The 13633-nt window shown below is 40.0% G+C and overlaps 1 long non-coding RNA gene across 2 annotated transcripts in view; it reads right to left on the reverse strand.

Annotated features, from left to right (window-relative positions):
* Positions 1-13633, reverse strand: part of LOC138843750 (uncharacterized) — a 147007-nt gene that overhangs the window by 58622 nt on the left and 74752 nt on the right. Inside the window, exon 3 of one of the 2 annotated variants that reach the window (XR_011378709.2) lies at positions 1395-4251. The exons of the other annotated variant lie outside the window; for it this stretch is intronic. This is a non-coding gene — a long non-coding RNA (uncharacterized LOC138843750). Of the gene's footprint in view, positions 1-1394; positions 4252-13633 lie in introns of those variants that run through there. 2 annotated transcript variants of the gene reach the window in all.

A 13633-nucleotide genomic window follows, 5' to 3' on the forward strand; every position in this document is an offset into this window, starting at 1 on the left:
AAGAACTGCTCCATCCTAGTTTCTTTTATAGAGCATTCTGCACAAGGAACTCATAATATCTTGGAATTCCAAGGTATAATTTTCAGATAGTTAAAAATGTGTTCTGTGTATCAACGAGTAAAAGGTGTCAAAGTCTGTGTTCCACTCCACATTCAATGATGTGGCAGTGAGATAGTCAACCTGGAGGTCAGTACTCAAGGAAGGGGTCTGATAGAACTTCAGAAATGCACTCAAAGTAGAATGTTAGAGAAATGCCACCAATGCCCTGAACTCCAGGACAGACACAGCTGGTCAGGGAGCATTGTCAGCTTTGGAAGCCATCTATCATGTTTGAGACTTGGCCTCTGTACTCTTCAGTGGCTCTAGGAAGCTCCTTTCACACCACATCCAATGACATGATAGTTCATGGAGATCAAGGGTTGTCATTTAAGATAATTTTGCTCATTTATAAATTATAGGTTTGCTTATACACCTAAAAATACTAGAAGCAGTCCCTGTTGATGCATTGGAAAACTCGTCAGAGTTAAGTAGTGCTAGTTTTGTATCAGTGTGCTCAGATGATTCAAAGGGAAAAGCCGATTTCAAAGATGATTCTTTCTCATCCAGTTCACAGGAACACTAAAGTAAGGTCTTTAGAAGGTAATTCTGCCAGAAGTGAAACATTATAAATGCTGTTATAAAATCTCCAAAGTTCAACATAGAAATTCATGTGTGCTGTTTTGCTTTTACTGATAACATGTAATATAAGTTGTGGTCAAGCACAATATTGTGGTAAAACAATGTCTTTACTAAGTTAAGAAACAGGTGAATTTGGTTGTGTATACACATAATTCCATCCAAATAAACTTCAATACTTGATCAAATATAGAAGGATTATAAATATTTTAGTATGTGCATACCTGAAAAAAATCAACTCCAGAAGTTTTAGACGAAGTTGGCATGGAATACAGAAGAGATCTCAGCATGGAGGTTAACTCCCTTAGCTCCACACATCATACCAGGTTTGTTTGATGTAGTCCAATATGCAAGATGTCCTGAACTTTGCTAACGATTCTTTATATTTTGACATTTATTCAAAAGATCAGTGAAAAATCTAACCAGATTACTAATGAGTGGCATGTCAAAGTGTTAGTTTATGAAGTTTTGGGAAAATTGTAATTTAATTGCAATTCTGAATTGCAAGATATTACCAATTGTCCCTAAACACAATTAACATAACAGGTAAGAAGTCAAATATTCAAGATTTAAATTTTATGTTCTAGAATTACATTTTGTAGTAAAGTGACAGCCTCAATATCTGTTACAGTCCTATTTTTTAAGCAGATAAATTTGTAGTTTAAGAACTTGAACGGAGAATGGCAGTGAATTTGAAGCATCTAAGTTGAATTGCCTTAAACAAGATCTTACGCAAACATTTATTGAGTAAAGGTATCCTAAAATTGAAGTACATGGGGAAATAGTCTGAAATATTTAAATATTTTTAACATAAAAACTCAAGAGATTATCTACACAGAAGTTGCCAAATTAGCATTTAGAGAGAATGTCATTATCATTCACATTGATTGACTGTGTCAGTTAAGAACTAGAAAAAGCTGCTCATTGCAAGTGTTCTACCCCCTCATGAAAGTTTACTGAACCCATTCTTGATTTTAATGAAACACCGACAGGATCCGATAGAGAAATCGGTATATTTTGCAAATTCTTCAAGAAAATAACTTTGTACATTTCCCTAGTATCTAAAATGAATATTTCAAATAGTGCATTCATTTTGCTTCCTGTTATCTGATGTATCTAGCTCTTCACTCTCCAAATGAGAGTATTCCCATTTCTGATGCTTTCCACATTGAAATGTGTGAACATTTTAGTCCATCTTTCACAGGCACTGCTTTCATGCCTTCAGAGTAGATTCAGTTAACATGGTATGTTATTAAATGCTGCTTTTCAAAACCAATTCTTTTTATAAACTTTAGAGGCAGAAAGAGATTGTCCATCTGCTGGTTTGTTCCCTCAAATACCCATAAGAGCCAGACCTACGCCAGGGTGAAGAGCCTAGAACTCTTGTTCTAGCCTTGTAACTCTGTCATATATACATGCAACCTATTCTTTCAGATGTATTTTCCTTCCATTTCAATAACTCCTTGATAATATTTAAATGCTCAAATGTTTTCTAACCTTAACATGAATTCACATTATTCATCTTTATATCTAAGAGGTGCACCTTGTGCACTTTATAACTAAGAAGTGCACTTCAGCAGAACTGATCAAAGGAACAACTTGAACCAACACCTCTTAGAAAACCAGCTGCCATGGTGAAGTCAAGGTTAATAAAATGATCTCCCTATAATGGAGATGAACCTTAAGCATCATGTGCTAAGTAACAGAAGCAGACATCAAAGACCATGTAGTTCACAATTCCACTGTGCGAGAGGTCTTAGCAATCATGGGGAAGAAAGTACATTGTGGTGTCTGGGGCCAAGGAATGAACACAGGGATTGACTGGAAATGAACACAGTGGGTCTTGAGTGATGAAAATGTACTAAACTAAATTATGGTAAGTGCTTGCATAGCTAAGTTTACTAAAATTCATTGAGTTGTACTTAAGAGTGGATTTTATGGTATGCAAATTATACCTCAATAAAGTTTTAAATGTTTATCAAGGTGGCAGTACAGGTTGATGAATTCAGCCAGTTGGCACCACCAATATAATTTTCAGGATTAGAAATTATAGGCTCTCTGCATGTGAGTTCGGAGGCAGCACTGAATTTTTCACATTTTAAAATTCAATTTTAATTAAATTAGCACTGGGGAAAAGACCTGCACACTGAAAATTACAAATATTAGTGAACTAAAAACAATCAAATTATAAAGACTTAACTCTCCTTGTGTAGGAAGGTGATAAGTTTTAAGATTGCAGTATGGTTGAGCAAAGAAATCTTCAGATTCAATGCAATCATTTTCATAATCCCAAAGACCATGGACCATATGTTGGGAAAGTTATCCTAAGATTCATAGAGAATTTCCAGGGACACTAATGCAGGAGGCAAATTGCAAATATGTGTGGGCCCCTAACACAGGATGGATATTGTGCTAAGTGCTTTACAATGAATGTGCTCTATAGAGAACCTAAATTATTCAGGTTCTTGTAATTAGTTTCTTTTCTATTCACTCATTGTCCCTTCACTCCTATCATTTGACAACTTAAATAATTCCTTATGTTCCACTCCCCCCCCCCCCGATAGTTTCTGGTCAGCAAGATGTTAGAGGCTCTTTAAGATTCTTTACTTTTTTGTACATGAAAGAACCAAGTGCAACTACTTGTAGGAAGCTATGAAAGTTTTGCTGTTTCCATCTAACGCTTCTAACCTGTGAATGTTACTGAGGGACTAAAAATCAGTAAAGCACACATACAAGTCTTAGTTACAAGAATCGGTGCAATTTTGCCACCCTTGATTTCTGGGCATCTATGGGAAGTTATTCATGCATGTGAGACCAGGGCATTATTCACTTCTTTGTGCAGTCAGGAGAAAAGACCAGAAAGGAGCTAGTTAATAAAAAAAAGATAAGAAGTCCAGTGGGGAGAAATTGAACATATCAACCATGAAATTGTGTTAATTTGATAATTAAAGTGTCTTAGTTCAAATGTAGATTCTGGACACTTAACAAAATGGTGACAAAATAATTAGGAGTGAAGGCATATTACACACGCATTAATAGTTGGAACGGGTGAAGTGTAAAGCTCCCTTCAAGAAAATGCTTTTTAACAGCCCAGAGCAATTATGCATAGACCTCATATTATTTCATCATTCCAAGTGGATCTGGGCAGACAGACAAGGAGCCTTTCTAGTTCGCCCGAGTCCTGAAGGGCACAATCAGAAGCAGGAGGATGGAGATGAAAGCAGGGATGTAGACAAGAGAGCAGTGCAGAGGATGAGCACGGAGCCCGCCTGCCAGCCTTCTCCCTCGAGTGGCTTCTCCTTCCGCCCTCTTTGTTCTCGCAGTCCTTCACCTTGCTCTTTCATGTGTTTGTCTCCTTTAAGATTCACTTCGGTCTATTTGTAAATTCCATCTTCACTCTTTTCCTTCCTCTCTCCTCGTAAAAACATTCATTAAGGCAAGAAAACTCTTGAGAAGAATGAAAATGAATGGTTTAATATTTGTACTGAATTCAAGAGGTGGAGTTGAGGACAGGAGACCAATGCATCATTTCTTTATCGCTCAAATGAGATGCAACCTTAGGAGAAAATGGCAGACCTGGGGATAGAAATAGAGGGCTTTCATGAGAAAAGGTAATTCATTACACTGCCTATTGTTCCGTGGCTGAGTGTGCGGGCTGATATTTGTACAGTTTCAGCTGGGTAATTGGGTTCTCTTGCTTTGTCTCTTTCCCTTGAGAAGCTTAAATTTTTCCTTTTATAACTATAATACAAAGATGAGTCAGTGGCCCAGTTTTTTAAAAAGTCAATTTTTTTTTTAAACAGGATAGTTAGAAGCAAAATGGCCTCAATTCATGCCATGGTCTTCCCTGTACAAAGCACGTTGGGACTGCATTTAAGTGCATTTGATTAAAGATGAGGAAAAGTAAATATGTAGTATTTTATTGCATATCAAAGCAATATTCATCAAGTCTGTTTATATGATCAAAACAGTCACTTCACTTACTACTTACTCACCAATCCCTGGAGTAAGGTCCATTCATACTTTATTTGTTATGCATAAGGCAACTGAGGCTTAACTTGGTGGGTTATTTAGAGAGTTCATTGCTAGACTTGAGAAGATAAAGGCCTTCAGCACGCAGAAGGGGATGGGGGTTCAGAGAAATTAATTCCTTCGCCCAAGTCTATGCTTCTAACTAGGAGCAAACTTGAAACTAGGATTCAATCTTGGTGAGTGCCCAGGCCACCAGATCAAGCCACTTTCTCATTTAGCACAACAGTGGTGCAACCAGCATGGAAATGCAGATGTTTCGCATGCACCTTTTCATTCTCCTTTAAGTATCTCATGGAACAGAATTCATGCTTACAACATATTTGGATGGTGAGGGTAAGGTGGCATGGCCAGTCGGGCCCAGCCCTCATCCACATAAAGCAACCTCAATCTCTCAGGATGCTGTGAGAATTGTTAGGACAACAGAGATCTCATCAGTCTTGTTTTTCTCAGAATAATTTCTGAATACAGCCCACTATTTCTTCATCTTCTCATACTCTAGCAAAATTAAGATCTACTTCAAACAAAGGTGATTTAGTAGTTGTTCTTTATAGTTCTTGAAAAGATTAGCTTTCCTACATTGTCCCACTAGTCCCCATGGACTTTGAAGCAGGCAGTGGGCATCTGTTTTCCTTTGGCACGGTCTTGAACTAAAGCAGACAGGAATCACAAGTGTATACACACAGTAACTCCTTATTTCTCTCTACTATAATTAGTCTTTGTATAGTGGTATTTTATGTCTGACATGCCCGAGACAAAACACATGATATATTGCGTCATTAAGGGTGGTTTTCTAAGAAAACAACTATTTCCCTCTGGTGGCTTCTGGTGAGTTATCTACCTCTCTGCCTCAGTTTCCTCTTTTGTCAAAGTGAGGCTAACCAGGAAACCCACTTCAAAGGCCCGTCATAAAAAGTGCATGACTTGATTTGCAAAGCCTTCACAGTCATGACTATGCATGAACATGTAGCAGCTGCTTACCATTTTTCCCTGGAAAGATGCTGAGGCTGTAAGTTAACCGTCCTGGGTATCCATGGATAGTGGACACGTGGTGAACAATCTGTACTGATCATGAGACCCGACTGCCTTCCCACCCCTGCTCCAGGTTGCTGCACTTCCTGCTGATTTTTGGTCCTAAGGGCTTCTACATTAGCAGTGGGGAAAACCTGAACTCAGCTCTTGCTCATTCTACCTCAGCATTCCATATGATGTGAGGAGATTCACGAGGCAAGGATTGGAAACCAGTGTGCCTTGGAAGTAGTCAACATCATGCTTTTTTTGTGGAAATGCATAGTTTTATTAATATTTAATGTGTTTATGATGAGACTCAACCCAAACCAGTTTCCAAATCAAATCATTCCCTCAGTAATTTGTCAGAACAGAGAACAAAAGCATTATTGACAGGGTACTTTGAATGAAATTATAATCAGTTAGGCATATGAGTGCACTAACTTTGGATGAGTAATTAGATAGCTAGTTATGTTGAAAACAGAACTGTGTACTTACTGAGATGACCACAAAGTTTTCTGAGGGTGGAGTTGACTATCAGTTGAGCATATGTTTGTATTGGATGACCCAAGTTCACCTATCGCACCAAGATATGTGGGAGTGTGACTGGAGTCTGTTGGGACTTATGACCATTCTCTATCCAAGGCCTCTTTTTCAAAACATCTGCCATGCCTGGCAGATTTGTTATTCCATCTCTTCTCACAGCCTGCACACACATGTACACCTGCCCACCACCACCAAAATCCCAATTACTTCTGCTTAAAGTTTGGAGTCTCCACCATTGTAAGTTAAACAAGAGAAATAACACTGATTGTGCTGTAGATGAATCTTAATCCAGCCTGGAGAAATATCCAATGTCGCAGTTTCTCCTTTGAAAGGTGCTGCCTGAGGATCTGCTCGGATCATAGGCAACCTTGGAGCGCTCAGCAGTTCCGCTTTAGGCACCTGGTTCTAACTAGCACCTCTTCGGCAGAAAGCTGCACTCAGGATTTCTGGTTTTAAGTTCAAACCAATATTTCATAGCAATTGTGTTGTCAGAATTCGGGTCAGGAAGATGGCAGATGTTAATTTAAACCAAAGCAGCAAAACCAAACTCTTCTCTTTTTTTCTTCTTTATCAAATTGGCAGCGCTACATAAATTCCAAACAAAACTGGGTTAGTGATACAAAACAAATGAGACATTTTTAAGGTATGTTGGTGTCCAGTAGATATAGATTCTAAAGTCAGACAAATGGAGGTAAAGTGATGGTCTCAGTATTTCAGAAAATAACATCGTCATATTGCTTTATTTGAAAGAGTGAACACAGTGAGCCTCGTTTGTCTGAAAAAGCTTATCCTGTTGCCCTTATCGCCCAATGATTATAAGGTCAGTTCCCAGAGAAAGGGCATCTGGCTTTTTAGGGTACTATTAACTGAAATAGTGACTTTTAAACCTAAGCAATTATTTAAGAATTATCTATTGCAGTCTTCAAAATCAGTCACCAATTATTTGACCACTGTTTGAAGATTATCAGGTGGAATTACTTGTCTGATCAATATTCTGTTCCCATGAGACCAGTATGCTCAGGGTCCCCAATGCCTTTCAGACTTGTGTGTTGACCAAACACTGCCACTAGGGTTGAACCATCACTGACTGCCAAGCTGTTCTTCAGGCCGATGTGAGATAATCTTATCTGATTGGCTATTTTATTTCGGTTATTTTGTTGACCTTTTCCTCACCCAAGAAAGCTTTTAGGAATGTGGGCACTCCCCCTGAGGACATCGAAACATTATTGACTTTAGATTAGGTCCTTTGGAGGTCTTGCTTAAGGAGATGTCTCAGGCTTCCGCATCCTGCCGGGAAGAGACTCGGGCCCCAAGGCCAAAGGCGGCAAGTTCCTGGTTGCCATGCAAACCGCTCTGCACTCAGGCAGCCAGGGAGCCCCTGCCTTTACCAGGTCAGCCTGCAGGGGAAAATTTAAGAAAAAACTTAAAAATTTTTTCCTTACTGAGGAATGATCAAAGACAACTTAAGCTGTGAAAGAGAACATAGGTTCCACGAAAGTCTTTATGGAAACATCGGTCAAGATTGGAAAGTCACACGTGAAAATGTTAGACATGTTGCTCTAGCTCATTCCCTTCATGCGAAGGTCTCCCCAGGCTTGGCCAAAGTCATCCGTCTCCATTGGCTCTTAAGGCTCTGACTGCTCCCACCTCCAGAGTAGCAATATCTTTGTTTTTAAGCAGGAGAGGGCTTAGAAAAACTGATAAGCAAAAAAGCGGAAGCCCAGTAGAATAAGTTGGCCGTGTGCTTCGTTTGTAGTGGTAGTACTTTAGTAGCCATGAATCAGCACTTTCCAAGGTTTAGGAAATTCTGTCCAGCATCAGTCTCTGCAGTACAGAAGGGGCTATGAGAACACCTGGACACGAACATTTTTACTTAGTCCAGGCCACTGCTACCAATCTGTATGACCTTCCACAAGCCAGAGTCTGTACCCTCTACTAAATGCCTTAAGTTCAATGAAACTAAAGTTAATAGATGTTTATCCAATGCCCCGAAAATGCCTAGAGGCACAGGAGGGATCTTCAAAGCGTTCCTAACACACATTATGAATAGACTGTGCATGGATTTCAAATTGTTTGCACAGCAAACTTGTCATTTAACTTTTCATGAACTTGCTAGAGATTTGAGAGGGGAAGGAAAACAGATCTTCCATCCCCTGGTTTACTCCCCAGATGGTTGCAATGGCCAGGCCAACGCATCTGGGTCTCCCATGTGGGTGGCAGGGGCCCAAGAACTTGGCCATCTTCTGCTGCTTTCTTAGGCACACTAGCAGGGAACTGGATCAGAAGAGCAGCAGCCAAGACAGGAAGCAGCACCCATGTGGGGTACCAGCGTCACAGGCAGCAGCTTTACCCGCTCTGCCACAACACTGACCTCTCAAACTTCTTGAATGCACCTTTGTATGCTTGATCTTATGAAAAAATGAGGAATTCAGGAGAAACAAAGTGACTTATTGATCAAGGGTTAATGACATTGGTGGTTTAGATACGACGTTGCTCCAAGTGTCTGCTGTGTGTGCATTGCATACATGTTTTATGTGTATGTGTGTATGTACAAGGTTGTGTCCTATATTTGCTAAAACTTATGCTCTCTAAGACATGTTTAATTCAGATTGCTAACTTTACTCAAATCTAAAGCAAAAATATTTTTGAATCCTTATGCCTAGTTTAACACTTTTCTGTATCCGATTTTTCTGTGTTGCCAATTATGTTATTCTACTTGGCAATATGATTTGTATTGAGAAATATGTTTCCCTGGGTTTTAGTATAATGTAGTATACATTTTGCTGAAGTAAATGCATATGTACATACTTTAAATTGTGCCCTCAAACTGAGATGATTTGGTCTATTAAGAGCTATTACTCAGCCCTTTGTAGAAGGGAAGTAAACTTCTATTAACTGTAGGAATTCATGCTCCAATAGTTATTTCTGTATACAGCATTTCATAATTTAGAATGCAAAGTATACTTTCACTACAACTTATTTATAGGGACAGTTACTGAAGCCAGTGCTGTAGCTACAACGGATTCATTAGGCAAGTTATATTTCAGTATGCATTCATAAAAGATGTAACCTTCAAAAAATGAATTGACAAAAGATAAGGGTTTCACACTTGGTCTTTTATCAAGTTTTCAGACATCACTGGCTAGTGAAGTCTTTCTTCTAAGAATCATTTAAACTAAGATTAGAATGACTTTGTTGCATTTTATGGCTTTACAGTTTGTGGGGATATGATAAAAGACTATTAAGACAATAAATGGATAAATTCCTTCTGGCAACTTATTAACTACTCTCCAGTTAGGCTAACATAGAACTGAGAGGCTAGGTCACAAGAGTGAGCTGTCAGATCCCTACCATGTATTACAAAATCCAGCATTACAGCACTTATGCCTGGTGTGTGATGGGTAGGTGTTGATACTGTACTAGAACAAAAATAACTCAAATGGCTGTACACCATTATTTACCCTTGAGTTTGTGACAGTCCGTTGCCAATGCTAAGCCAACCTTGCCAAAGTAAGACATTAGACGTGGTCTCTGGTTTCTGTTCTTAGTTTAGCATTTGCCATCCTGTGCTATGGATGAGAATTAGCAGCACTGCAGTTTCAACATGCCCCACCTCTGTGCAACACACACCAGCTGGAAAGGCTCAGTCCAAGGTCAAGTGTAGATCCGAGCGAAGGTGGTTCCTCCAAGAAGGCAAAGTTAAGTGTTTCAAGAAGTGCCCCCTTTGCCGGACCAGAGCATCTACAGCTGCTACACAGGTGGGAAAGCACCTGGCTTCCCAACCACCCAGACTGCAAGAGCACAGGCTGCTCACAGCTCCTACCCTTCCCAGGGAGGGGAGAGGGAGCACTGGGAACAAATTTCAAAAGTTGAACTCCCCCCCCGACCCGCGCCCCACACAGGTGGCTCCATAACCAATACCATCCTGGTGTGGGTCTACAGTATCCATCAACAGAGCTCTTCAAATCCCTGGGATGTAGTGTGTATCTTTCAAAACGGTCTTTAAAAAGACAACCTTCCATACATTGTGACTGTAAAGTAGATTAAAAATACTGGATTGAGGGAGGGAAGTATGGGCTGTCTTCTTAGCATTATATCTGTGAAATGTGAAATATGTTCTTTTCAAAATTTTAAGAATGCGAATTTGTTGAAGTGAATTCTTATCCATAATTTTAGTTAATTGAAATAGTTTCTTTGCATTTTAATTTTAATCATGCTTTGTAAATGCAGAAACAAAGTTATATGAATAAGATTCATTTATTGTTTTGTATGCACTCAGCCAAGAGATGTGAAGAGATCTGAAGTAACAGGGCTATCATGAGGAGTAAAAATGAGGAAATGTCATCTAATGACTTCATTTTCAGTCAACTTGGTAATTAAATTCTGAAACAAATGATTAAAGTTTGACATGATTATATTCCTGGTCCAGAAATAGATGACATAGATGTGTGGTAGAATTCAGTGTTCCAAGAGAAATCAAACTGAAAACTTGAGTTTCTCCTCTGAAAGTATGTAATTTAGGGTGGAAATGCAACATTCATACATAATTGCAGGGAAAGAATAATCAGGAAAGTATTATCCAAGATGACTGTAATGGCAACTGAGCTACTAATCATTATACAAAACAAATGAGTACCAGTATTTTCATTTGGCTTATGTCTTTAAAATGCAATCAGAATGGCCATGCACACCACAGCTGTTTGTTGCAGAGGTGTGAAGATTTGATAACAGGGCAGCTACTGTGCCCCATTTCACAGCTAAAGGTACTGAGGGCAGTGGCAGCAGGCCAGTTGTACTTCACCATTCAAGTGCTACCCAAACTGTAGCCAGCAGTGAGTTCCTTCAGCTCAGAGCTGGCTAAGGCCACAGCTGGACATTGCTGATGAAGCTTCAGGATGAGCCAGGTGGGCACTCACCACCTGAGTGACCCCGGCCATGACTTACCGTTGTCCTCATTTACTTTCCTGTGCCCCACTTCCCCACTCAGCAAAAATGGGATAACAAGATTCGTTTCATACATTCATTGGGAGAATCAGAAAGCACTTTGTACGAAGTAGGACCTACAGTTACATGAACACTATTATTTAAGGAATCATGTCGATTTCTAGGAGAGAACTCCCAAAGCATTTGTCCTCATTCTTTTAACATATAGCTACTCCATATCATTTAAAGATACTTCATGTTAGGCTGGAGCCGCGGCTCAATAGGCTAATCCTCCACCTTGCGGCGCTGGCACACTGAGTTCTAGTCCCGGTCGGGGTGCCGGATTCTTTCCCGGTTGCCCCTCTTCCAGGCCAGCTCTCTGCTATGGCCTGGGAGTGCAGTGGAGGATGGCCCAAGTGCTTGGGTCCTGCACCCCATGGGAGACCAGGAGAAGCACCTGGCTCCTGGCTTCAGATCAGCGCGATGCGCCGGCCACAGCAGCCATTGGAGGGTGAACCAACGGCAAAAGGAAGACCTTTCTCTCTCACTGTCCACTCTGCCTGTCAAAAAAATTAAGATATTTCATGTTTAAGCACATACTTTCTCACACAAACAACAAGTTTACCATACCCACATATTCACCTACATAAGGAGTTTGACCAGTTGGTATTTGCACCGTGACATTTGCTGAAGAACAAAAACTCTGGTGCTATAATAACCTGTTATTTCTTGACGTAGCCCAGCTGTGGATTCTATAAATTCATGTCATTAAGATGTACAAGATTTGTAATATCCGAATTACTGTGTAAAAATGTGATATGTAACAGTCCATTTCACTTAGAAAACTTCCTTGAATTCGCTTGAAGAAAGTTAAAGATAATAAGTAATAAAAACGTTAGCTTCCAATAGGATGATTCCAAGAGAATCATTATCAGAGCAGGGTAAAGCGGAAGTTCCATCTTTTAAAACGTGGCTCTTGGCTTTGATAATGTAAGTCTGCAATAGATAATCTCTTCCAAAAGATCAGATGAAAAAGCCCTCAAGATGTGTGTGATTAAAAAGTATCAGCCACCTAATCCATCACCACGTATTCAGGATATTTCTGATACTCCCATGAATAAATTCTTTCCAGATTTTGCACACTCCTATTCACTAAAGGGCACAACATTTTTCGTTCATTTGTGTACCCCCCCCTTAACGATTTCTTTAGTCAGCCCCGATATTTACTGAGCACATACTAACAATGCGCACCAGGTGTTGCATAAGCTATGTTCTCATGCTGGAGGAGTTCAGCATTCTTGTAAGTTAGGACACAGACATCCCGTTTAGTGATGTGGGAAGAGGTGAGCGACATTCAGTCTCAGGACAAGGTTGGAGCAGGGGCAGTGTCACCCTGCCAGGTGTTCCAGGTGGCAGGAAAGCTTAAATGTTGCAGCAAAGGGAACCAAAACATACAGAATGAAAAATAGGATCGCCACTGTTTTAGATAGCAAATATGTTTAAAGTTTGCTATCAATGATTTGCCAGTTCTTTTAGGGCCTTTAAAATTTTATTCAAGATCACAGCAAATGCATAATTACTACAACACAACTCATCAATACTCATGTTAATGTGAAATATAAAGAACAGATCCAATATATTTCAGATACAATTCTAATACTTCCCTCCCCTTTAATTTTTGAGATAACATTTTTAATTTACTTTACAGTCAAAGGCTTCATGCTCCACTAAATACCGAGTTTGACATAAAGCAAAAAAAAGTCGCTAGTTCAGCAGGGAATCTAGGCATCTAATGATAATGTGACCATTTCATTCAGATTTTAAAGTAATCATAGATCTGTAAGCCAAATTTGAGAAAGGGAGAGCGCGCACCTCTCATCCACTTCCCAAATGCCTGCAATAGCTGACATGAATCCAGGCAGAACCCAGGAGCTAAGAACTAGATCCAGGTCTCTCATATGGGTACCAGGAACTTGAATCATCACCACACCTCCTGACAGGCACATTAACAGGAAGCCTGAATCGGGTGTGCATTTGGGACCTGAACTCAGGTACTGACATGCGATGTGCAGGCAACCTAAGCAGCTTCTTAACTACTACACCAAATGCCCACCCTGTTGTTTTGCTGGTATATTTTGGATTCCATGTATGTGCCAAGCACTCCTCTCTGCACTGACAATACAACACCGACTATAAAAAACCCAGAGCTCCCGGCCTTTAGAGAATTGATGTTCTATTATGGGGACAAGGAGGTAGACAAAAAAGACAATACAGACTGTATGTTTAGGAGAATAGATAGGCTGGCAAGGGAATGCCTCCCTACAGGAACATTTGAGCAAGGACCAACCAGAAAGTTCAGGGGTTACAAGCCACATGGACATAGGAGCAAAGTGTTCCAGGCAGCAAGAACAGCAATTGCAACAACCCTGGGACTGGGAATGTGCCTGGAGCT

This window comes from Oryctolagus cuniculus, chromosome 9 (genome assembly GCF_051225735.1).
Source record: "Oryctolagus cuniculus isolate XC-2025 breed Fujian yellow rabbit chromosome 9, ASM5122573v1, whole genome shotgun sequence".
Classification (NCBI taxonomy): domain Eukaryota; kingdom Metazoa; phylum Chordata; class Mammalia; order Lagomorpha; family Leporidae; genus Oryctolagus; species Oryctolagus cuniculus.